At 39.5% G+C, this 25,596-nt stretch overlaps 1 protein-coding gene across 1 annotated transcript in view; it reads right to left on the bottom strand.

The window, feature by feature from the left end:
- INDH (INDH1(iron-sulfur protein required for NADH dehydrogenase)) overlaps nucleotides 1-25,596 on the bottom strand; it is a 222,342-nt gene that overhangs the window by 93,610 nt on the left and 103,136 nt on the right. The window lies entirely within an intron of this gene.

Raw genomic sequence — 25,596 nt, 5'->3', positions numbered from 1 at the left:
GTTCCAGGTTGAGATGTGCTCCCTGATGATATGCTCTCTGATGATGATGCGAGTCGTAGATTTAGCTCCCCACTAATGTTTCCCAGGTGGTAGCATTGGGCTCCCCACTAGTAGAGATTCTGGGTGGTAGCAGTGGCTCCCTGATGGATAGAGGGTGGTAGATTGAGCTCCCCTCCAATGTCAAAATTCTTCTTCTTTTAGATTCGAGAATGTTCAGCATATGAGCAGGGACAATCAAGAGATAAGAAGGAATAAGCAAGAGATGAATCAAGATGAACAGTGATGATACGTGATGATGAGATACTTGTGATTGGATATGATTTGATGACAGGATACACGTGACATGATGCAGGTGGAATTCTCCCTAGTTGAGAGGGAGTGTTAAAATATGCAACTGTGGTCAAATTTCACTTTGGACAGCTCATTTGATGGAGATGATGATTGCATTGAATTCATCTTTTCGAGAGGACCAAAATTGACCTAAAGATCATTCAAAATAGATAGGGGAAAGTGTACTTGTGAAGAAAAGCCCACATGTGCATATTTGATAAGGTAGGCCCTAAAGCAAAGTGGACACCCTTGGAAGCCTATAAATACAAGTGAACTCTACCTCATTTGGATATCATCATGTGACACTCTTCTATCTTGGTTCTTTTCGCTAGCACAGGTCTAAGGCTTGTCCGCAAGGGAATAGGTTCACTCGAAGATGAAATTGCAAGGTTCGAAGCTTGAATTTTTGTTTTAGGGTTTTGAGCCTCAGTCGCAAGCACAGAACAGAGAGATCTCGACTACAGTCGCTCACTACCAGGCTCATCTGTGCGACCAAAGAATCCCAATCACACGCACAGCTCGTCCTATGTGTTAGGATATTCCGACACATAGGATATAGTTAAGTTCAACTTGGTCTAGTATAGAGTTAGGTTAGAGTTAGGTAAAGTGTGTTTCTTTACCGTTGTACATTTTGTAACTTACAATCCGACGGTTCACTCTCACCTCGGTATTACCGACACTTGATCCGTGGCTTGACACCCGATTGGTCCATGAGTTCTATTTAAAGCGCATGGAGGGTCATTGTTCGGGTAATCCGTGCATGAGAGAAGCTTATGTAAATTTTCATTCTTTGATTAATAAATTGCCTGTAGTACCCACGTTGGGACAGGCCGTGGACTGTTTCCCTCCTTGCACTCTGAGGGTTTTAACCACGTCAAAAATACTGGTGTATTGATTTGAGATCTGGTTGTGAGCGGTGTCCTTTTGGTATTCTTTCTGTGGAACTTACCCTGTAAATTCCTACATGGTATCAGAGCTATTTGAGGGCCGCGTCCGTTGGTGATCCAAATCTGAAGCCGGTAGAACTGCATGCGGCTGTCGTTTCCTAGATCTGCTGTTTCTGACTGCTTTCGGGCCGAGAGGACTGCTCTGTTGCGTTCGGAGCATCTGTTCCAGTGAGGAACCCCTTTCGTTTCACGCGAAAAGGTTTCCGGTAGCCCTAGCTGCGTCATTTTTCAGATCGGGAGGTATACAGTTTTTTTTTGCAGTTTACTGTTAATTTCTCTCTGCTTATTTCGGTCTCAGTTTATTTAGCCTTTTTTTTTTAACCGGATCTATACCTTTCATTTCTGCGTATGCTCTTTGCCCTGCGACTCTGTGCGATCTGGGCAAATCAGAAACAGAAAGGAAGGATTTTTCTCATGCGTATGCTCTTTTCCCTGCACCTTAGTGTGATCTCGGAAAATCAGAAACATTGAGAAAAATATTTAGTTTTTCGGCTAAAGCTAACCTTGAGATTTTTTTTAAAAATTTCTAGTTTTTTGGCTAAAGCTAACTTCGAGCCGCAAGGTTCGTTTTTCTTTGCATATTCGTGTTGGGTTTTGTGTTTTGTAGGGAAAAAGAGCTTTCTCAAGGCAAGCACGCAAACCAAGGCCCCCCCCCCCCCTCTCTCTCTCTCTCTCTCTCTCTCTCTCAAATTTTTTGTATAGATCAATTGGTTCAAAGCTATTTTAAGAGAGTAGAGGTCTTGGGTTCAAGTCTCCATTTTGTGGGGGCGGATTTTTTTCATTCCCGCACATTCGCGCACTTTGCCGGCAACGTCAACAATTTTTTTTTCAAAAAGCCATAACTTCTTCATCCGGAAGCCTTTTTCAGAGCCGTTTTTTTTAAAACCGCCTATTTTTTCGAGATCTATCCATTGGTACACTTACTTTCAGCATCTTCAGCTTCAGTTTTTTTTTAAAAATGGAAAGTCCATGCCAAGTCATTCTTGACAGCACTAACTACTTCCAATGGGTAGCCTACATGGAAGATTTACTTAGAAGTAAAGGTCTCTTCAGAATAGCCACAAACCAAGAGAAGAAACCAAAAGATGAAGACAAGGCGGCAAAATGGGAAAATAGACAAGATCAAGCACGTGGTTTGATAGGGTGTCTATTTCTCCTGATCTTAGATTCCACATTGCAGGACTTGAGACTCCTCATGAAGCATTAGAAAAACTTACTAAAGTTTTTGGGATTAAAAATGAAATTAGAGCCCATCAACTTGAAAATGAGCTGCTTACTTTGGATCCTAATAATTTTTCTTGCATTGAAGATTTCTTGTCCAAATTCAAGACCCTTAGATATCTCTTGGAAGGTGTTAAAGTTAAGAAAGAAGATGGTAACCTTATTTATTCCATCCTTACTAAGTTGGGACCAGCCTACTCTGTATTTGTTTCCACTTTCCATTCTACAAGGGAAGCTTTCATTTGTCAAGGACAAGAATACAAGGCCCCTTCCTTTGACTCCTTTTGTGATTCCTTAATAAGAGAACAAGAAAAACTCTTACACCTTGGTCTTCTTAATCTTGGAAACTCTTCCACGAAAGCGTTAGCCGCCCAGCAGCAACCAAATTCAAAGAATCCTAAGAAGTCATATCCTCAAAAGAATGGTCCTAAACCATCTCAGCCTCAAAATGAAAGATCATTTCAACAAAATGATAAGACCAATAAAAACAAATGGAAGAAGACTGATAGACATTGTAACTTTTGTAATCGAGATGGCCACTTAGAATCTAAATGCTTTAAGAAGATGGAAGCCTTGGAAGCCGCAATGAAGAAACATAACATCCATGTGGAGCCTACTTCAACTTCAACTTCCGGAATGGCACTTTCTGCATGTCATTATCAATCATCTCAGTCTGGTTATGCATTAAATGTATCTTCTTCTTCTTCTCATTCTCATGAGTGGCTCATTGATTCTGGAGCCTCTTGTCACATGGCCAAAAACCAAGCCATGTTTTCTTCTTTAAATGATTGTAACACCAAAAATATATATATTGGTGATGATAGATCTCTTAATGTTGTAGGGACTGGAACTGTTCATCTAGACAATGGTCAGTTTAATGATGTATTATGTGTTCCAACCTTATCCTGCAACCTTCTATCTGTCTATCAGATAACTCATTCAGGTGAAGGTAAAATTGTTGAATTTTCACCTCATGATGTTGTAATCAAGGATCTAAAAGATCCTAAACAGATTCTAGCTACTGGTCTTGCTGATGATTCCAAAAGGTTGTATAAGTTTCACAACTTTGGGTCATCAAATCTTCCCTCAGTATTTGTTGCTCATAATGATGAAGTGAGCAAACTTTGGCATGAGCGATTTGGTCACTTAAACTATCGCTCCCTTCAGCATCTATGTAAAGAAAATATGGTGACAGGTCTTCCTATGGTATCTTGCAGAGATGGTGTTTGTTCTGGATGTGTACTCGGAAAACATCATCGGGACAGTTTTGACAAACGTGCCTCTTAGCACGCCTCAGCCCCTTTACAGCTTGTGCACAGTGATTTATGTGGTCCTCTTCCTGTTGCTTCATTCTCTGGATGCAAGTACTTCTTAACTTTCATTGATGATTTCTCCAGACGCACTTGGGTATACTTCTTAAAACTCAAGAGCGAAGTATTTAACACTTTTTTGGCCTTCAAAGCATTTGTTGAAAAACAATCTGGACATCAAATTCTTAAGCTAAGAACTGATAATGGTGGAGAATATGTTAAAAACACATTCATCAACTTTTGCACCGAAAATGGAATTCAAATGCAACATACTGTTCCATACACTCCACAACAAAATGGTGTAGCTGAAAGGAAAAATCGCACCTTAAAGGAAATGGCTAATTGTATGCTGCAATCTAAAGGACTCAGTCTTAGTTTTTGGGCCGAAGCAATTAATTGTGCAAATTATATAATCAATCGCACTCCTACTAAGGTTCTAGAGAATATCACTCCAGAAGAAGCTTGGAGTTCCATTAAACCAGATGTAAGTCACTTTCGTGTGTTTGGAAGTGAAGCATGGGCCCATATTCCAGATGAAAAGCATAAAGCTTTAGAACCTAAGAGTGAGAAATGTACTTTTGTTGGATATTCTGAAGATGTAAAAGGTTATAGACTTATTCCATTTAAGTCCAAAAATGTTATCATTAGAAGAGAAGTAAAATTTGATGAAAATAAATCGGCCTGCGAGCCTAGTCCGGCGGATATGCCACCTCTTCCTCTCTCTTCTACTTTTGAAAACATTTCTTCTTCAGATGATGAAAGCGAGGATGATAATCCTCCCCCACCTTCTCAGGATCCTCAACTTCCAAGATGGGTCCGTGCTACTCGGGATGCAGCAGGTGATCTTGCCGGTGATCCTACAGATCAGCGACGTACACGTTCTCAGTTTGAAAGAGCCTCTTCTTTACTGGCTCAAGCTCCAGTAAATCATGATCCTGACACTTTTGCAGAAGCTTCAGGCCATCCACATTGGGAAGCAGCTATGAATGAAGAATATCATTCATTAATGACAAATGATACATGGGATCTTGTTCCTCTACCAAAGGGACGCAAACTTGTTAGATGTAAATGGGTTTACAAAACCAAGTATGGACCAGATGGGAAAGTTGATAAACATAAAGCTCGTCTCGTTGCTAAGGGCTTTTCACAGGTCGAAGGCATTGACTACACTAAAACCTTCTCCCCTGTTGCCAAAATGAACTCTATCCGCCTTGTTCTTTCCCTTGCTGCCTCTTTAAAATGGGAAGTCCATCAAATGGATGTTAAATCTGCCTTCTTGCATGGGGACTTGCAGGAAGAAATCTATATGGAACAACCCATTGGCTTCATACAAACAGACTCCAGCCTTGTTTGTCGACTTAAGAAATCCCTTTATGGCCTCAAGCAAGCTCCTCGGGCTTGGTATGCCAAAATGGATAGCTTTCTTTTAGAATCTGGCTTTTCTAGGTGTCATTCTGACAATACTGTCTACACCAAGAAAGTGGGCAACTCTCTTATCATCCTTGTTCTTTATGTTGATGATCTTATTCTTACTGGTAGTGATCCCAACCTTATAAACCATGTGAAGTCCAGCCTTAAAAAGAAATTTGAAATGACAGACTTAGGACACTTACACTATTTTCTCGGTCTTCAAGTCTTGCAATCCCAAGAGGGTATTTTCCTTTCCCAGTCCAAGTATGCTTGTGATATTCTTCGTCATTTTCACATGGAAGACTGTAAGCCAACCCCTTCTCCCTTTCAGTCTGGAGTCAAACTTTCAATCTCTTGTACTTCTCCTGAAGTTGATGCTACCTTATACCGTCAACTTGTCGGAAAACTCTTGTATTTAACCCATACTCGTCCTGATCTTTCCTTTGCTGTTGGCCTTGTTGCTCGTTTTATGCAAAACCCCTGTGAAAGTCATTGGAAAGCAGCTAAAAGAATACTTCGTTATGTTCGAGGTACAGTACAGTTTGGGATTCATTACAGTGCCAAAGCAGCTCCTCTGTTAGTTGGTTTCACTGATTCTGATTGGGCTGGTGACCCTGATGATCGGAAGTCTACTGTCGGTTATGTCTTCACTCTTGGTTCAGGACCTATTACATGGGCTTGTAAGAAACAGGCTGCCATTTCTCTTTCGTCAGCAGAAGCAGAGTATCGTGGTGCCGTGGAAGCTAGTAAGGAAGCCTTGTGGCTTCGTCAGATCCTATCAGAGTTTGGCTTTGAGCAGCAGCATCCAACCACACTTTGGTGTGATAATCAAAGTGCCATTCAGCTATGCAAAGATCCAGTCCAGCATCAGCGAAGCAAACACATTGAACTACACATGCACTTCATCAGAAAGCTCATTCATGACCATGTTCTTGAAGTGCAATATTGTCCAACAGATGATCAGGTTGCAGACATCTTCACAAAGGCTCTCACAGAGGCGAAGTTCACTAAACTTCGATATATGCTTGGAGTTCAGGAAGTTGTCACTAAGGGGGGATAGGCTCTAGTGCCTCCTTCCTTCTCCTATTGTGTCATATTTGTAAATCCTTCAATCCTATCCCAAGTTGTTCTTAAGGGGGATGTTAGGATATTCCGACACATAGGATATAGTTAAGTTCAACTTGGTCTAGTATAGAGTTAGGTTAGAGTTAGGTAAAGTGTGTTTCTTTACCGTTGTACATTTTGTAACTTACAATCCGACAGTTCACTCTCACCTCGGTATTACCGACACTTGATCCGTGGCTTGACACCCGATTGGTCCATGAGTTCTATTTAAAGCGCATGGAGGGTCATTGTTCGGGTAATCCGTGCATGAGAGAAGCTTATGTAAATTTTCATTCTTTGATTAATAAATTGCCTGTAGTACCCACGTTGGGACAGGTCGTGGACTGTTTCCCTCCTTGCACTCTGAGGGTTTTAACCACGTCAAAAATATTGGTGTATTGATTTGAGATTTGGTTGTGAGCGGTGTCCTTTTGGTATTCTTTCTGTGGAACTTACCCTGTAAATTCCTACACTATGTGTGATCGACATCTAGGGTTTCAAAATCTCAGATGTAGACTACAGTCGATCGCTTATAGGCTCCAAAGAGCAACTAGAAGCTTCCCAGTCGCATGCTTGACGACTCCTTCGTGCAACCGGGACCTAAATGATGGAATTTCAGTTGTCCAAAGATTTCACTCAGTGACTGCAGTGTTTGGCAGTTGACTGCAGACAATGATAGTTCATTACAGGCTTCAGAATCAGGATGTTGAGTATAAGCATTGTTGGGTTCATTTCATGAATGTTGTAGTTTCTTTTGCTAGATAGTTGCATAGATGAAGATATGGATTATTGTACTCTCTTTTTCTGAATCATTCAATTACAATCTAATAAGCAGAAGAATTTGAAAGGGTTTTCCCCATAGTGGATTTTGTCCTGGTCTCCGACCAATCCTGGTTTCTCTATGTGAATGCATTTCTTCGATTGTTTCTTTATGTTCCGCTCCATTGATGATGATGATATTGTTCTTTCTACATAGTTGCATGTGTTGCTGAATAATGATGTAAATCTGAATAATGTAATGATGTTATGGGGTGAATCGAATGTGTAAATGAAGAAATGCAATTATCAAAGCAAAGAAAAATATAGCCCTAAAAGAAAGTAACATGGATTGTCTTTGTTGTTGAAGTGCAAAGCAAGAACACTTTGATGTCATTTACATTCCTTTCAAGATTGTTGATTTTATTAGCTTGGACAAGTGGTTTTGCATAGGCTCGATGTCTAGCATGTAGAAGATGTCAAATTGCCTCTTTAGGTGCCTGCTTGAGAGAAGTGATTATCATGATTTATTTTCTAAGTTTAACTTAGTAAAAATACATTAATTATTTAATTGATTAACGTTGAGTATTAAGCCAAGTTTCTAAGGAGCAATAATTAAATTATTTAAGTGACTTAAAATCTAATCTCTATCATTGATCTCAAGTGAGGATTAGGATCTAATCCTAGCCATTGACAACATAGGAGATTAAGGTTAGGGATTTGGCTTAATGAAATGATAAAATAAGCCTAAGGGAGAGGTGAAAGACATGTGAGTGAGAGCATTTGAGAGCGTTTTTCTCAAGAAGTGAGAGACTCAAAGATTGAAGAGAAGGGAAAGGCGTGCAACAACGAATTTTGGGTGTGAAATTTAGAGAGTTCAAGCTTGAGGTGGAGGCCAAAATATTGGAAAAGAAGGTCGATTTTTTGTAGGAGGCTGAAACTATGAATAGGTTGAGTTTCCTATTAGTTTTTGTAGCATCGAACAGGTGATCTAGTCTCAATTTGTGTCAGAGAGGCTAAGAACATGAGATCTTCGAAACCCAGAAAATGTTTCAAGAGATAAGCTTGCAAAATGCCTTAATTAAATTAAATTAATTTCAAAAATTGTTAATTAATAGTAATTAATTAAGGAAATGTGAGAATGCTCTAGATACTCACATGGATTGAGTTTGAGATGATCTAAGTCATTGATGGGGATCTAATCATGGTCATTGGTTCACCAATGAGTGATTATAAGAGCAGGACAATGGGAATGGAGATAGACACATTGAATCAGGAGAAGATCAAGACAAAGAGAATTTCCCAAAGAGCAGAGATCCAGCTAGGGAAGAATTTGAGCCAGTGATCGAGTAGCAGAGATTGAGGAGCAACAACAGAGTGATTCCGAAGGATTTTCCAGTTCAAGAAGACTCAGCAGAAAGAGGCCGAGTTATTCCACAGAGAGGTTGTGCATGGTGTTGACCACTAGAGTGGCACCTGATGATTATATGAAGAGTCCATGCCCAAGGATGTACCATAGGACACTTGTGCCATCAGATATCATCATATCACACGAGTTTTTAAACTCTACTTCTACTTCTCATCATTTTCTCTTGTACCCAGATTCCATGCCCTACGGGGAATTGTAATAAGTGATGCTACTAACGATGAGTTTTGAGTCTATAACAAGCCTAGGTAGCCTGGGACCTTGCCAACGAGTATTACGCTAGTAGGTTTTTTCACTTGGTTAGTTATCATCTCCCTACCAGGAGTTAATAATTAATTGAGTTTTTTTCCTCCAAATTTACCCCAAAGCCAAAGTACGGCTTGAGGGTGAGTCCTAGTGTCTAGGTAGTCATTTTTTAATTTTTTAGATTTCCCACAGGTCAAAAATCGCAATAAAAATTGTGTATGTAATGTAATAACTAAAGTATTGTCTAGAGAAGTTGTATGGGGTATGAGTAATAATCATTACACCTCTCACCCTCAACTTTCTACTATGACACACTTTGAGGGGTTACTAATGTCTTCTAGACCCTGAAAACCCACATTTCCTAAGTTTAGTGGAAATTGTGTCATTTAATTAGGCTAGAATTAAACAAAATAGAGAAATAAATTATTCCATGTAACAGAATGACGTGGAAATGACTTGGAAATTATCCTAAGTCAAAGCGCTGAGTCAAAAGACGTGTGTTGGAAAATCCGAAAGGCAGTAAAGATTTTCTCAATCTTGATAATTACTAGTGATGTTTCTTATTATTACATTTTTTTTATATCTTCTTTCTTTAGTTCATCAAGCAATTACCAAAAGCAGCAGCACATAAAACAATGAACACAAGATGTAGGCACATGCCAGGGCAAAACCCCCCTCAAGGGGAAAACCCAGTCAAAGTAATTCTTCCTTTCAATAGTATTCTTTGAGACTCTTCACCCTAGACCTTGACCAAACCTTCCCTCCACACCAAGTCAGCCTCCAGAAGATTGATCTCTTTCCAGCAACTTTGACTATGCAGCAACTTGCGGCAGCTCACAGCTTCCGACAGCAGTCCAACTTGGGAGACTTCGTTCTCCCAATCCAGAGCACGAAACAGAGAGAGACCACCACCAAAATTTCAATTTTCCTTGACTCCTTAGACTCCCCCAAACTCGCATTCACTTCGGCTTCCCGGCAACAGACTTTCCCAGCCTCCTACTTCGCACTTTTGCTCGACAAACAGATTTTCGCACTTTTGCCCAGAAGAGAGAGAATGAGAAGTGATGCTCCAAATGAATTCATAGTCCTTCGTTTTATAGGCTTCTTGTAGGGTAGAATGGGTCCTTAGGCCGACTTTATCTTGTCTTAGGCCAACATGGTGTAGAGGTTCCATAATTCATATTTAATTCAATACTTAATACTCAATACTCAGACATCAACACAAAGTGTCACCCAGATGTCTCCCCAGGCAATACTTCACTTGCAAAGCCTCAACACCCCTTGATCCAACAGATCAAGAATAACCAATCTCTCCCAATCAAACTAATTCGTAACCAACATGCTTTCCTTCGAGAGATTCACCTGTACAAATACATCCCCAATCAATAACATACTTTCACAAGTATATAATCAAATATAAACCTTCGGTGTCTTCCAGGCAACAGATGTTACTTCTCACTTCTTCATAGTAGGACTATCAACCAAATCTTTGACAGAAGACTCCTCAATCATATATTTTTCTTTTCCTACTTCTCATGCAGCAACTTATCCTCCGAAATACCAAGTTATGCCCTCCCTCTCAATCAAGAAGCATTTCTTTATTCAGACCCTGCTTTCCTTCTTTCAGTAGCACTTCAAAATGCATTCTCCAATTTCCTTTTCCTGCTCATGGCCTTCACTCAAACTTACGGCTGTTAGTCCTGGTTTAATGCATGACACATGAAATAGAGAACCATATCTACCACTCATTTTCAACCAGGAAGCACCTCTTTATCCAGACTCCCTCTTAATCTTAGGGAGATCTCTTCTATTCATGCTTCCTCCAGGAGATCAGCTTCTTCTTTTCAACATCGGAGAATCTTCCATGGCTTCCAACCATTTCATCAGAGTTATTATCATCCCCATCATGCTTATCACATCAATGAACATCTTCACCAAGTTGAAGATTGTGTACCAGCACAGCTTGCTTGTCACATCGAGCATCTTCACCAAGTTGAAGATTATGTACCTGCATAGCTTAGATAGAAAGTACAACCAAAACTATAGAAGCATGATGTTAGCCATATAAGAATCACGGAAGCATTTCATATATATATCAAATACCCAGACTTAAAAACAAGAGACATATACTCTTCAACATCTTGCTAGGGACTTTGTCATACACCCTAGACTACTTCATAACAACACTCATTCCATCTAGGGTTTCAATATGTCTTCCAAAGGTATGGCATACCTTACTACAACATATAGCAAACCCTAGAAACCATTCACACAAATATGGATCTACAAATCATCTAACAACCTTCCAAAATACATGTGTTAGACTTCTCACTAGGGATTCATACAAATCCTAGATTTCATACAAAAGAATCAATCAATGTCAATCACAGCATAGTCATTAACCTGACTAGCTTCCACTACGGTTAGTTCCAAACCCCCAGATTTTCATTTTCCAACAATCATCTAATAAATTTCAAATTGTTATGTCACACATACTAAACAAATTTTAACTTCACTAGGGTCTAGCTATAACACCCTAGATTTCCAAACATCAACATCCTAGAATCTTAAACAAGGACTTCATTAAATCCTAAGATTGATGACCATCAATGACTAGGTCAACACATATCTAGGAATTCGTAACCATACATAAGCATATCATATGGCCAACAATATTAATACATCTTGTCCTAGATCAACCAAGGACTTCAACCAAAAGGACATATCTATATATGCCTAGATTTTATCATCATGCAAATATATCATATCATGTGTTAGTCAAACCCAACTTCACAACAATATCAAATAAGAGTTAGACACACAATCATTTTGATTACACTAGGGTTTGATCAAACAAACACACTCATACCACAGAGAAACATTTTTAAGACAATGTAAGGGTCTTGCTTACACATTCCACCAAACCCCAATGAGCTAGGGTTCCAATGTAGAAACATAGCAAACCCAACATTACCAAAACTTCAAAGGTTCAGGGATTTCAGACCTTACCACTCAATCCTAACTAGTTAGGATTTCCAAATCACACCAAAATCCTAAACAAGACATCATCAATAAAACTTCACCTAGCATTTCACAATCATCCTAAGCAACTTAGGATTTCAGACATTCACATTAGCATACCCTTCAGTTAGGGTTTTCTAGAACCTGTCTAGGGTTCTACATAGTCAATCAAGAATAAGAGTGGGGTGAGTAGATTTATCAAGAGATGAATCACCCAAACAAGAATCACAAAGATTCAATCCAGCTAGTCATAACAAGGTTAGTAATAGATCATCAAATGAATAATCCTTTCAATTAATATATTCAAAGCATCTTTGTTTCTTGACTAACCTTGTCTTGAGAGATCCTTCTTCTTGCGGATGTTTTCCCTAGCCAAGACAACAGAGGGAGAAAGGTGATTAGTATTCAATATAATCAAAACTGAATGAACACATGAACCAAAACTGAAAATACATGAGATACTTATCTTTGAGAGTTATTTGGAGCTCCCTCCAAAGCTTGAGGGAAACCCACAAACTTCCAACTGTTGAGACCTGCAACAAATGCATTCCAAGAAGGTGGCAATCCTAATAGAGCAGTGATCACCAGAGCTTTGTTCGAAATAATCTCATTGATGGCTAAAAGATCATCCCTAAGTCTAGCTATCTTGACATAGAAGGTTGCAACGGTATCTTCTTTAGTCATCTTCGTATTCGTCAGCTCATTCTTCAAACTTGCTACTTGACCAATGTTCTTAATAGTGAACAGCTTCGACAAGGATTCATACACTGCCTAAGCATGATCGATGTTAGCAATGAATGGGACAAGGTTGTTTTTTATCCCTTCTAACATTAGAGTTTTTGATTTGGGGTAGCATCGGATGTGCTCTAGCCATGAAAGTTGGTGGAGAGACTAAAGCACATGAGATCTCCAAGACCCAGAAATGGTTTGGGCAGATTCTACCCAGTTTAGGAGATATTAAAATAATTAATATTTTTAATGGAGTTCCTGAGTCTAAATTTAGGAAAAATAAAATATTAATGGGTATTAATATAAAACGAGGTTAAAAGGTTACAAAAGACATGGATCAAGCCAAATCTAATCTTAGCCATTGATTAGAGATATAATCTCGATCGTTGAAGGACCAACAGGAAAAGTATATGAAGAGGCTTGAGGGTCAGTTGGAGAACACACTGAGGGAGACCAGTCAGTTTGATTTCTAGAGCGGGGTTTGTTGACAAATTCGAACTAGAGGTCTGGATTGCAGCAAGAGATAGCGGGTACGGAACAGAGAGGCAGGAACAGCACCAGAAGATCAGCGCAGAGGTTAGAGAGGCAAACGTAGAGCCTCTCAGGCAGACGCAGAGGCAGCAAGACTGCGCAGTCACTGAAAGGCCTGCGTGGATGACATAGAGAGGCCCAGTGCTGACGCAAAGAAGCCCAATGCTGACACAAAGAAGCAGGAGTTGACGAAGAGGGTCTGGGAGCTGCGCAGAGGCCAGCAAGTCTGAAGTTGAGTCTCAGGGAGGTTGCTGGAGAATTTATCTCTGTTGGGTAAGCCAGTTTGGCACCCAATTGTACTCAAAGAATAGTTGATTAATAAAATCCTCCTTTGCTGCACCGGTTATCCCGCACTGGGTTTTTCCGGGGACAATTGTCCGAAAATATCTACGTTGATGTGTTTGATTCTTGTGCATGTATTTGTTTCTCTATTATGGTGTGATGTCTGCAGCAAAATTTATTTTAATGCTTACTAAAGGGTTTTCGTAAATAACTTATTGGAAAATAAGTAGGTAAAATAAATCAGTTGTTGCAATAACAGAATTTTCACAAGAGTCATAGCCAACAATTCTAGATCCCTGAATTTAGCTTTGTCAGCATCACTAGCTTCTTCGGTAGGCTTCTTTACTTTTCCTTTTACCAAATCTAGCACCTTGTTCTTCTTGAGGATTAGGTCAATCCTCTTCTTCCAGGATCTAAAGTTAGATGTTCATTCAAGCTTGTTCTCACCCTTGATAGAGTTAGACATTCTCTTCGAATATAATAGACTCCTCCCTTGAGATAGTGCCTATGAATGGATCTGTCTTTTTCTTCTTTCTTCACCAAAGCTCTGATACCATGTTGGAAAATCAGAAAGGCAGTAAATATTTTCTCAAACTTGATAATTACTTGTGATGTTTCTTATTATTACAATTCTTTATGTCTTCTTGCTTTAGTTCATCAAGCAAATACCAAAAGCAATAGCACATAAAACAATGAACACAAGATGTAGGCACATGCCAGGGCAAAACGCCCCTCGAGGGGAAAACCAAGTCAAAGTAATTCTTCCTTTCAATAGTATTCTTTGAGACTCTTCACCCTAGACCTTGACCAGACCTTCCCTCCACACCAAGTCAGCCTCCAGAAGATTGATCTCTTTCCAGCAACTTTGACTATGCAGCAACTTGCGACAGCTCATGGCTTTCGATAGCAGTCCAACTTGGGAGACTTCGTTCTCCCAATCCAGAGCACGAAACAAAGAGAGACCACCACCAAAATTTCGATTTTCCTTGACTCCTTAGACTTCCCCAAACTCGCATTCACTTCGGCTTCCCAGCAACAGACTTTCCCAACTTCCTACTTCGCACTTCTGCCCAAAAGAGAGAGAATGAGAAGTGATGCTCCAAATGAATTCATAGTCCTTCCTTTTATAGGCTTCTTGTGGGGTAGAATGGGTCCTTAGGCCGACTTGATCTTCTCTTAGGCCAACATGGTGTGGAGGTTCCATAATTCATATTTAACTCAATACTTAATCGATTTACATGATTCAAAAGCCCAAGAAGGGTCTCTTTCAATGTACAATAATTCTATAGACTCAGAATAAATCCTAAAAGTCCTCAATGGGGACTTTGACCTAAACCATGGTGACCCAAGCATGAAACCCATGCTTTAATAAGTCACAATAATAAAAAATAAAAATTAGTTTCTTTATTCTTTTGACAAGTACATTACATAGTGACTCGAGTACATTATTGAAGACCGAAAATAATTACTTTTTCCAACAATGTGGATGATGATTGAGCACACTGCATCATAAATACACCATTATTTCATAAAATCGAATTTCCCAGAGATAAAGCAACAATTGCACGTGTAAAATTGAATTAATTAGAGGAGCTCATGCACTGAAGGAATATTCTATGGAATATTTGGACTGAAGATTATGTGGGGCCTCCTCTCACAGTTATCTCAAGTGCTTCTACTCTTAGCACTCCACTCTTGAGGATTACGAGTTTCACTTGGCCAGACTACGAGTTTCACATGGAGGAATCACGCAGTTCCTGGGGACCTACGTAGAGCTACCTTGGGATCATCTACAAATGTGGCATCACTTAGTTCGAGTTTGCATTGGTTGACTGGAGTTATCACAGTACTTGGATTCACTCATGGATGAGTTTACTATGCCATGTATGGAATTCGATTTCCCTTGAGGTGCACATATGGAATTCAATTTTGTTCTGATGTCTCTATCTTCTCACATCGAACTTGACTTATCTTTCCTTGGGATTTGCTCCAAGTTCAATTCTCACATGCATTCTTCCTTGGGATTTGCTCCCAACTCTCTATATAATAGAGTCATGGGCTCTCATATTGTATTATGTTATGAGCTATTGGGCTTAAAAACTGTCATTTTGTACTTGCATACTTGCTAATATAATCAAGACTTTGGGGCTATTTGGCTAGTGTTCTCTTAACGTTATGAGGTGATGTCCTTCCATGATCTTGCTATTATGTTTAAATTCTTTTGCATATTTGATTGATATTAGTTTATATTTTCCATCTAGCTTGGATTGATGTGTGCAAGCTACCTTGCACATATCATTGATTTAGAGTAGTATTCTAGAAATAAGTTTGCCAATTCATTTTCGAAAGAATGTTTGGTTTATCTTATTTATTATGTTGCTCTAATCCTTTTGCAAACTAATACTTGTTCAAGTGTGTAGGGAAGATCTATTTGTATTTGTGTGCAGAATCCATCTGGGCGTGGGAGAAGTCTCACATAGATCAACTCACTCCTAGATTCAAAGCAACTCAAGACTCAATGATTTTTCACCCCAAGTATTTCATCCAAAGAAGAGCAAGAGGGAGTTTTCTTACTCACTAGCTATTTGATCATCTATTTCATTTCAAAGTTAAATACTTCTTTGATTTTAGAACTTTCAAAGTTGTATGGGGTTCACTCTCATTATTTGAGCTAGTGTTTTGTATATTAATTTGTAATCTAGTTTTGTTTACTTTTGCTCTCTTCTTACACTAATACCTTGATTTGTTTTGTAGCCCATAGATTCTAGCATTGGACAACAAGGATCTTGAAGAAGAGGTGTCGGAAAACTACTAACCATTGTGCATGCAGGACCTTCCACGCACTTGAGGACTGATTTTCTAAGGGAGGTCGTAAGCACTAAGGGACAACAGCAACTTACCTAGGCCATGAGCCTTTTGGGGCTTGCAAATTTCTGTTTTAGAGAGTTTTCCATTTGCTTTTGTTGTCATATTTGAGAGGGAGACTCTAGCTTTGCTAAGCTCTTATCTTTGTAAAGATCTCCTTCATTTCTTGGGCAACCCTCTTAGAGGTTTTTCTACTCATTGTAACCATTAATAAAAGATAAAATTTTGCTTGTGGGAGCTTGGGATTTTTCCCATGGCATCCCCCTTCCTCATTTAGAGGAAGGACCTTTGTGGGTGGATTGACTTTGTTTCTAGTTTTTCTAGCTTTCTCATACTAAATTTCATTTTTGCATGCTTAAAATTAACACAACTTCACTCCACATTCCATTTTGCTAAATTTTGTATCTAATTTCTAACATGCATAAGTTTCAACATTGACAAACTTGAGCAATTTCATTTCATGTGTAAACACTTTATCTTGTTGGCAAGTTTTTAATTGTTTCATAACTACTTGGACACATGCTTCACTATTTGGTCAATTTATGCTATATGTTTTGGTAACTATTGGAGCATTATCTTTCACTTGAAACAATTGTATCTTAAAGCAATTTATTCCATTTAACTTGTCTACTTTCCATTAATTGGTGCAACACATATGAGCTCATTTTCACTTTAGTTTCTCAAGTTTAAATCGTTATTGCAATGAACACTATCTCATTCATTTTTACTTTGAAGCATTGCATGTAGTATTTAATTGGGAAATTAACACAACTTGCATCTCATTTAGGCATATTAGCATAGAAAGGCCCCAAGCCTCACTAAAATTTTACCTCCAACATAAGTTGATTGAATAGACATTTTGGAGGCCCTCTACTCTATTTGACTCCTCACTGTGAGATCCATATCTTTGGGCGAGGGTGAGGTCTAAGGATTGAAGAGTTCAATTGCAATCTTGTTATAGAGGTAACTAATAAAATTAACCAAGAGCATTATTCCATTACATTTACTTTACTTGTCTCTTGATGGTTTGAGTTTTCATATGCAAAGTCTATTCCAAAAGCAAGTATTGTAATTCTTTCAATTTTGCAACAAGTGTTTTATTTTCATGCTTCAAGTCTAATTTCATATTGATGTCTTGGTTTAGCATTTAGCATTTCATTTTTCACATTTCCAAGTTAATTACTAATTGTTGGGTTTTGGCAAGATATGTTTCACATGTTTTGATTCATAAATTTGATTATCTCAAAAGCATTTTTGTATCTTGCAATATCTTGTGCTAACAAATTTTTGTTTATATTTCAGGGTTACTTTTTTTCTCTTTTGAGAGCATTGCATTTTACTTTGAGCAAATATATCTTTAAATTGTTGAGCAAATTCCTTATAAGGCACTGGTTTTATGGTTTTCTCATGTTAATGATTGTCATTGTTATTTCAAGTTGCTCACATCATATTTGCTTATAAATCCTTAAAAGTAATCCATTTTCACTATAATACTCTCTTAGAACCTCACATCTTAATTTAGTTTTCCTTCAGGGACCACCCCCCATAGCTAACCTAGGAGATAACTTAAACGGAGAGAGTTGGGATCAGTGTGACAACCCCTCCTCTTAGTTCCTTGCCACCAACCACACCTTGTGGGGTTAAAGGCTTTTCTCACTAACTTGTGGGTAGGTGTAGGCAACAAGCAATCAACATAGGGGTTGCACAAAGCCTTAAGGAGGCAATTCGATTCAGCTAGAAGAGAGATCAATTCAGTAGCAGAGTGCCGGGAAAATTCTTCCATAGGGCTAGTGAATCCTTCTCAGTGGAAGAGATAGTCAGCAAAGGCAAATGGCAGCTATTCCAGGCAATGCAAGTTTCAACCTATGCAGAGCCTATGCAGTGGTTGACACAGAGGCAGATTAGGCGCTGATTGTGGGGCCAAATCATGCCAGGATTACTTGTGGAGAGAGAGAAAAATCTCTCAGATATTTTTCCAGTGATTTCTCAAGAGAGGATTGCCAATTTGGCATCCAGATATTGTACTTAGATTTTTTTTGTTGAATAATAATAATAAAACCCTTATCTGTTGCATCAGTTTTCCCACATTAGGTTTTTTCGAGGACACTTGTCCAAAAATAACAATGCCATTTTTATTTTGTTTGTGCATTATTTTCTCAGTTCCAGTTTTACTTCCACAGTGCATTTTATTTTTGGTGAAAATTATAGTGGTGGTTTTATTTGTTGTTTGTCGTAATAGCAAATAAATTGCTCATAATAATATTCAATTAGAAGAATAATTTCCAGTTGCTGCAATAGTGAAAATTTTACATTTCCTAGTGCGCAAGGGGTTGTACAAGTGGAGAAGGAGGAGGTCGATTCGCAGCTGGAGGAGCTGAGTTTTTCCAGTGGGACCAAATTTCCAGAGTGCCAATTTCCCTAGAGGTCGAAATTCCAATGGGTCGAATTGTAGGTTCCAATTGTGTTATATTTTCTATGTATTTGTGGGTAGAGGCCCTAATTTTCTAGATTTAATAAGGTGAAGGAGAATTTGTTTGGGCATATTTTTTTGTTGTTCCTGTGGTTGATTTCCCTATTTTATTTTCGCTGTGATTTTATTTCTAAAATTACAAATACCAATGTATTTATTTTCCAACAGGTTTCAAAATTTTATTGAGTAAAATATTTTCTCGGTATATATTAATTGTTGAGGAAAAATAAATCAGACCTGGTATTAAAAGTTAACATAGATGTCATACAACTCTTATCTAGGATTGTACTATTATATTTCAACTAGGTTGGATCGTCATATCAGTATCAATATGGCATGTCTAATGGAGCTTAAATAATTTCCATAAGGTGTAGTAGTAAAACAAATCATAGGGTAGTACTTCATAACCAAATGCATATCACAAGGAAAGTTTACAATACATCTTGATTGGTTTAGATGTTGAAATTTGATAACTAAAAATTTTCATGCAACCCCAATCGGGTTTTAATTTCACCTTATCACTCCCATTTAGTTAAATGCCATTTCTCATAAACATACATTCAACATATAGAATTCTGGAAATGAAATTCTCAGATTAAAACACATGGGACTGTCAACACACGCTGAAAATAAATATGGACATAAACAGACCAGCAACACACATAAAAATACACACAGATTTTTTGTCAACTTAGACCCATGCAAAACCCCTTCAATCTTCTCCGGGGAAAACTTGTTAAAGAGCTCTTCAAATTTATTTATATTTCAAGTTCAGGAAAAATACATTCGCAGACAAAACAAAACAGCAAAATACAACTTATCTCTTCAGCCCAAAGCTCCTTGAAAACCGTGCCCACTTTGCCTCAATTTCCATGCCCACTTGAAACTGAAAATATGTACTGTATGGATTCTGTAAGGACTGTATGGATTTTTGTACCGTTGTACAGACTATATGGATTTTTCAAAAAAATCTCAAAAACTTCTCTCAAACGGCGTGCAGCTCACAACATTAAATGTTGTTCGTATTGTACCTTCTATTGTCTTCTATGCCTTGATTTCCATGCCCAACTTTGCCCAGAAATCACTCCTTCAGCTTGCTACAACAAATTTCTCCTTCAGAACTTTTCTCCAGCTCTCAGCCTCCTTTCTCCAATCTGCTCTCATGAAGAATGAATGCAGTCTCTCTTTTCTTTTCCCCCTTTTGTTTCCCTAAATGACTTTTGGGCAACCCTAAGATCTAATGGCTCAAATTCATTTAAATCAATGGATGAGAATAAATGTGCATTTAATTCTCACTTTCTATTTTTTTAACTCACCCATTAAATAAAGTACCCACATTGTACTTTATGTCTAAAGTCACTTTTCACTTTATAATTTAACATTGACTTTACCACTTATAAAGTCACTTTCACTTTATAAAGTCACACTTAGGAAAAGAATTATTTTGGACACTTTTCCCTAGGTAGAGACTAACCCATGGGAAACCACTTGTCCAAGGTACATTAAAAATCAACACTCCCTCTTACCGAGGAAAGTGTTTCTCACCACACCCATCTTGTCCCTGAAATGGACATGCTTGCCTCTTGGCAAGGACTTCGTGAGAACATCGGCCACCTACTCATCTGTCAATATATACTTCAGCTTCACTATCCCGTTCTGAACATAGTCCCTGATTAAATGATATCTGATGTCAATGTGTTTTGACCTGTCATGAAACATTGGATTCTCCGTGAATTTATTGCAACTCTAATTATCACAGTGAATAACAGTCGGTCTCAACCCCTGATCAAATAGTCTATACAACAACTTGCGAAGCCAAATGGCCTCACAACTAGCCTGACTAGCAGCCATATACTTAGCCTCAAAAGAGCTCAATGCAACTGACTTTTGCTTTCGACTGAACCACGACACAACTGCCGAACCCAGTCCGAAGCAACACCCTGAAGTGCTTTTCCTGTCAGAAGCACACCCTGCCCAATCTAAATCTGTGTACCCTGCCAACCTCACTCCATCTCCCCGCCTACAGTCCAAACCATAATCAACACTCCCTTGCACGTAGCAAAGAATGTGCTTTGCAACTACCCAGTGCACCCTCCTGGCTCAACCATGAACTAGCTAAGTGTGTTCACTGCAAAGCATATATCTGGCCTAGTGTTGACCAGATACATCAAGGACCCAATAAGCTGCCTATACAATGTGGGATCCACCAAACTAGAATCTGAAGCATGAAGCTTCTTCCAGTTGAAGATCATAAGTGTATACATGGGTCTACAGTTTGCCATGTGAAATCTGCTCAAGGCATCCACAGCGTACTACCCCTACCCTAGAAAGATATGCCCCTCCTCCTGCCACACCTCAAGCCCCAAAAAGTAATGCATCAGCCCAATGTCCTTCATCTCGAACTCCATAGAAAGATCCTCCTTGCAACCACTAATCAGTCTCTTTGCCCCAGTAATGAACAAGTCATCAACATACAGCACAAGAATGAGCGGATCATCCCCTACAACAATGTAGTATAGGTTCGGATCTGCATCACTCTTCGTGAAACCCATCTGCTGCAAGTAAGTATCAATCCTCGAATACCAAGCTCTCGGAGCTTGCTTAAGTCCGTAGAGTGCTCGCCTCAACTAGCATACATGGGTCTCCTGCCCAAGTACCTCAAAGCCCTATGGCTGCTCAACATACACCTCCTCCTCTATAACTCCGTTCAGAAATGTGGTCTTCACATCCATCTAATGGATCTGCCAACCCATTTCTGTAGCAATAGAAATAAGGGACCAGATAGAAGTGTACCGAGCTACGAGAGCGAAGGTCTCATCATAGTCAACTCCCTCTATCTATGAGAACCCTCTAGCCACAAACCTCGCCTTGAACTTCTCAATGCTGCCATCTGCAGCATGCTTGATCTTGTAGAGCCACCTGGAAGTCACAACTAACTTGCCCTCAGGCCTAGGCACCACTTCCCAGACATTGTTCTTAATGATAGAGGCATACTCCTCCACCATAGCCTCTCTCCATACCTCCTGGCTGGCAACCTCCTCATAGCTAGTAGGCTCAGAGTCAACAATGCTGGTAGCCTTGGCTACATAACTGCAAAATCGCTCAAGTGGCACACTCTCCCTGTTCACCCTCTTCGGAGGACCAACGGACTCTGCTTCCTTCAAGGTGTCTTGAAGCCACTTGGGCCTCCTCTTCCCTGAAGAAGCTTCCCCATAGGGAACCTCATCCTCTGCCCCCTAGTCTGGTGAACCTGAAGGTCTGCCAACTGACCCTAGTGTGCCTGTACCAGCACCTGTCCTCGAAGAACCTGTACCGGCACCTGTGCCTGTGTCAGCTGAAGTGCCATGTGAACTCTATACCAGTGGACTCCCTAAAGAAGTGCTCAGTGAACTTGCCACTGGTGCCCCAGATGTCACTGACACTAAAGTACCTCTTGTACCAGTCGATCCAGAACCCTGAGGTCCTACTCCCTGTACCTAACCTCCCTGCTAAGGAGAAGTCTATGACTCTCTCTCATCATACTCTCGTGATCTCCGTTAGGCCCTCTCCTCCTCGAACTTCACATCCCTCCTAATCACCACTCTCCGTTTAGAAGGAATGAAGATCTGATAAGCCTTCGAAGTCTCGTTGTAACCCATAAAGATACCCTTCTCTACCATGGGTTCCAGCTTCATCCTCTACTCCTTGGGGATATAAGAATATGTGAGACATCCAAAGATACGAAGATGTCCCACATGAGGCTTCTCTCCAGTGAAAGCCTCCTCCAGAGTCATATTCCCCAATACTCTGTGAGGACTCTTGTTCTGAAGATAAACAGTAGTATTGCAGGCCTCAGCCCACAAAAACAAAGGCAACCCCTGATTGTGAATCATCGCTCTAGCAGCCTTGACAATAGCTTTGTTCTTCCTTTTAGACAACCCATTCTGCTAGGGTTTGTAAGGAACCGTGAACTCTCTCCTAATGCCCTCCTGTGCACAGAAGTCAGAAAACCCACCATCGATGTACTCACCACCATTGTCTGACCTCAAGACTCGAATCTTCCTACCTGTCTGCTTTTCCACAAGAGATTTGAACTCTTTAAAGCGACTGAAGACCTCACCCTTGGTCTTCAGGAAATATATCCAAGTCCTCCTAGAATAGTCATCAATGAATATAACATAATACTCATAACCACCCAAAGACACATGAGACATATGACCACTAACATCAGTATGAATCAAGTCTAGTATACCTGTAGATCTGTTGTTGCTCGCTGGGAATGGTAACTTGGTGTACTTGCCCAAAGCACACCCTCTGCAGACCTCATAATGCTTAACACTGAAATTAGGAACTCCAGTAGTGATCTCCCTCAGTACTCTCAAAGCTCCATGATGCATATGCGCCATCCTCCGGTGCCATAACTCGCACAAGTCTCTACTACTGGTGGTACTAGTGTGAGTGCTACCAGATGTGCTACTCACCAATGCTCCTGCCGACTGAAAACTAAACCTGTATAGTTTCCCAGAGCGGACTCCAATCACTTTGGTCGAAGTGATGGAAGCTCCCCTTGGATGCATCAATACCTGCCTTCCTGAAAAAGTGACGTCAAACCCCTTCTCCTCCATAGTAGACACTAAAATCAAGTTATTTTTCATCCTCGAAACATACAAAACATCCATGACTTTCAAAGGAGGCAAAGACTCCCTCTCAAAGGTCACAATCCCCACACCAACAACTCTCACAGTGCGGTCATCTCCTAGTACAATCTCAATATCAAGTGCCCTCTTTGCAAGCTCTGAAAAGAACTCCCGTGCACCTGTCATATGGTAGGAATCCCTGTTGTATATGTACCACACATCAGATGATGTACTCCTACTAGATGTAGAAGTAATAAATGCAAAGTCCTTGTCAAACTGTGAAGAAAACTACTCCACCTCTGCTAAAGCTGCAGTACCCTTCTTCCCCTTTTTCTTCCTCTCAGGACACGTAGCAACATAGTCTCCCATCTTCTAACATGCCCAACATTTGACTTTGGACATATCCTTATCTTTCTTCTTCTTTTTCTCCTTTCCCTTAGCCCCATCTAATGAGGCCCCTTTCTTGGCCTTCCCTTTGTTCTTCCCCCTGGCTATCAAGGCTACATCCTCCTCATCTGCTATCTTCACCACACCACTACCAGTCTTTCGTATCTCATGTTGCACACAATCATCTCAAAATATATCCCAATTGGGAAGATTCTCCCTAGAGGTAACAGCATCTCCAAAGACCTCCCAAGACTTAGGAAGTCCCGCTACAGTTATCCTGACTAACTCTATGGGTGCAACTGCCTCACCAATAGCAGTCAAATCATCACATACTTGTTTGACCCTGCCAAGATAATGAACTACACTTTCAGCCTTTGTCATCCTAATGTTCTTCAATTGTTCTTTGAGTACCATCTTCCTGCTCTCATTGGTACTCTGATAGAGAGTGGTTAGAGTTGTCCACATCTGATATGCATATGTGTTTCCTCTCACCTGAGGAACCACATGATCCTTCAAACTGTCCATCAAAATCCTTTTTGCCTTTGCATTATTTTTTGTGAATTCAGCAAGTTCATTTGTAGCAGTAGGAGGTACAACCACTTGCCGCACTATGTCCCAAACTGTTGCCTCCTCAAACACTATCTGAATTCTGTCTTTCCAAACAACATAGTTGGATATCCCATCCAGTTTGTCCTCTATCTTTCAAAACATGGCCATCACTGTTGTCCAAAATTTATAAAACCAAGAAAATGGAGAAATGAACTTTCTAGCACACCTTACTATCCCAAAAGTTCAGTCTGTGTGAAATTTCACCTTGCTGTCCCAAAATATCAATTTATTGTTCAAAAATTCAGTTTGTTATCCAAACCACTATTTTTTGTCCCAAATTATTGTCTGTTGTTCAAACTGCAATTTTCAGCCTGTAGCTCTGATACCATGTTGAAATTTGATGACTAAAAAGTTTCCTGCAATCCCAACCCGGCTTTAATTTCACCTTATCACTTCCATTCAATTAAATGCCCTTTCCCATAAACATACATTCAACATATAGAATTATGGAAATGAAATTTTCATATTAAAACACATGGGACTATCAACACATGCTAAAAATAAATATGGACATAAAACGGACCAGCAACGCACATAAAAATACACACAATTTTTTGGTCAACTTAGACCCAAGCAAAACCCCTTCAATCTTCTCTGGGGAAACCCTGTTAGAGAGTTCTTCAAATTTATTTATCTTTCAAGTTCAAGAAAAATACATTTGCAGTCAAAACAAAACAGCAAAATACAACTTATCTCTTCAGCCCAAAACTCCTTGAAAACTGTGCCCACTTTGCCTCGATTTCCATGCCCACTTGAAGCTGAAAATATGTACTATACGGATATGGAATGTATGGACTATACTGTACGGATTCCGTACAAATTGTATGGATTTCCGTACTGTTGTACAGACTGTATGGATTTTTCAAAAAAAAATCTCAAAAACTTCTCTCGAACGGCATGCAACTCACAGCATTAAATGTTGTTCGTATTGTACCTTCTATTATCTTTTATACCTTGATTTTCATGTCCATCTTTTCCCAGAAATCACTCCTTCAGTTTGCTGCAACAAATTTCTCCTTCAAAACTTTTATCCAACTCTCAGCCTCCTTTCTCCAATCTGCTCTCATGAAGAATGAATGCAGTCTCACTTTTCTTTTCCCCCTTTTGTTTCCCTAAATGACTTTTGGGCAGCCCTGAGATCTAATGGCTCAGATTCATTTAGATCAAGGGATAAGAATAAATGTGCATTTAATTCTCACTTTCTATTTTTTAACTCACCCATTAAATAAAGTACCCACACTGTACTTTATGTCTAAAGTCACTTTTCACTTTATAATTTAACATTGACTTTACCACTTATAAAGTCGCTTTCACTTTATAAAGTCACACTTAGGAA

The sequence above is a fragment of the Pinus tabuliformis genome, chromosome J (genome assembly GCF_031772625.1).
Source record: "Pinus tabuliformis cultivar Carrire ecotype Pingquan chromosome J, CPIR1, whole genome shotgun sequence".
Taxonomy (NCBI): Eukaryota; Viridiplantae; Streptophyta; class Pinopsida; order Pinales; family Pinaceae; genus Pinus; species Pinus tabuliformis.
Note: the sequence above shows the minus strand (reverse complement) of the source record. Positions and strands in the feature narration are given on the sequence as shown.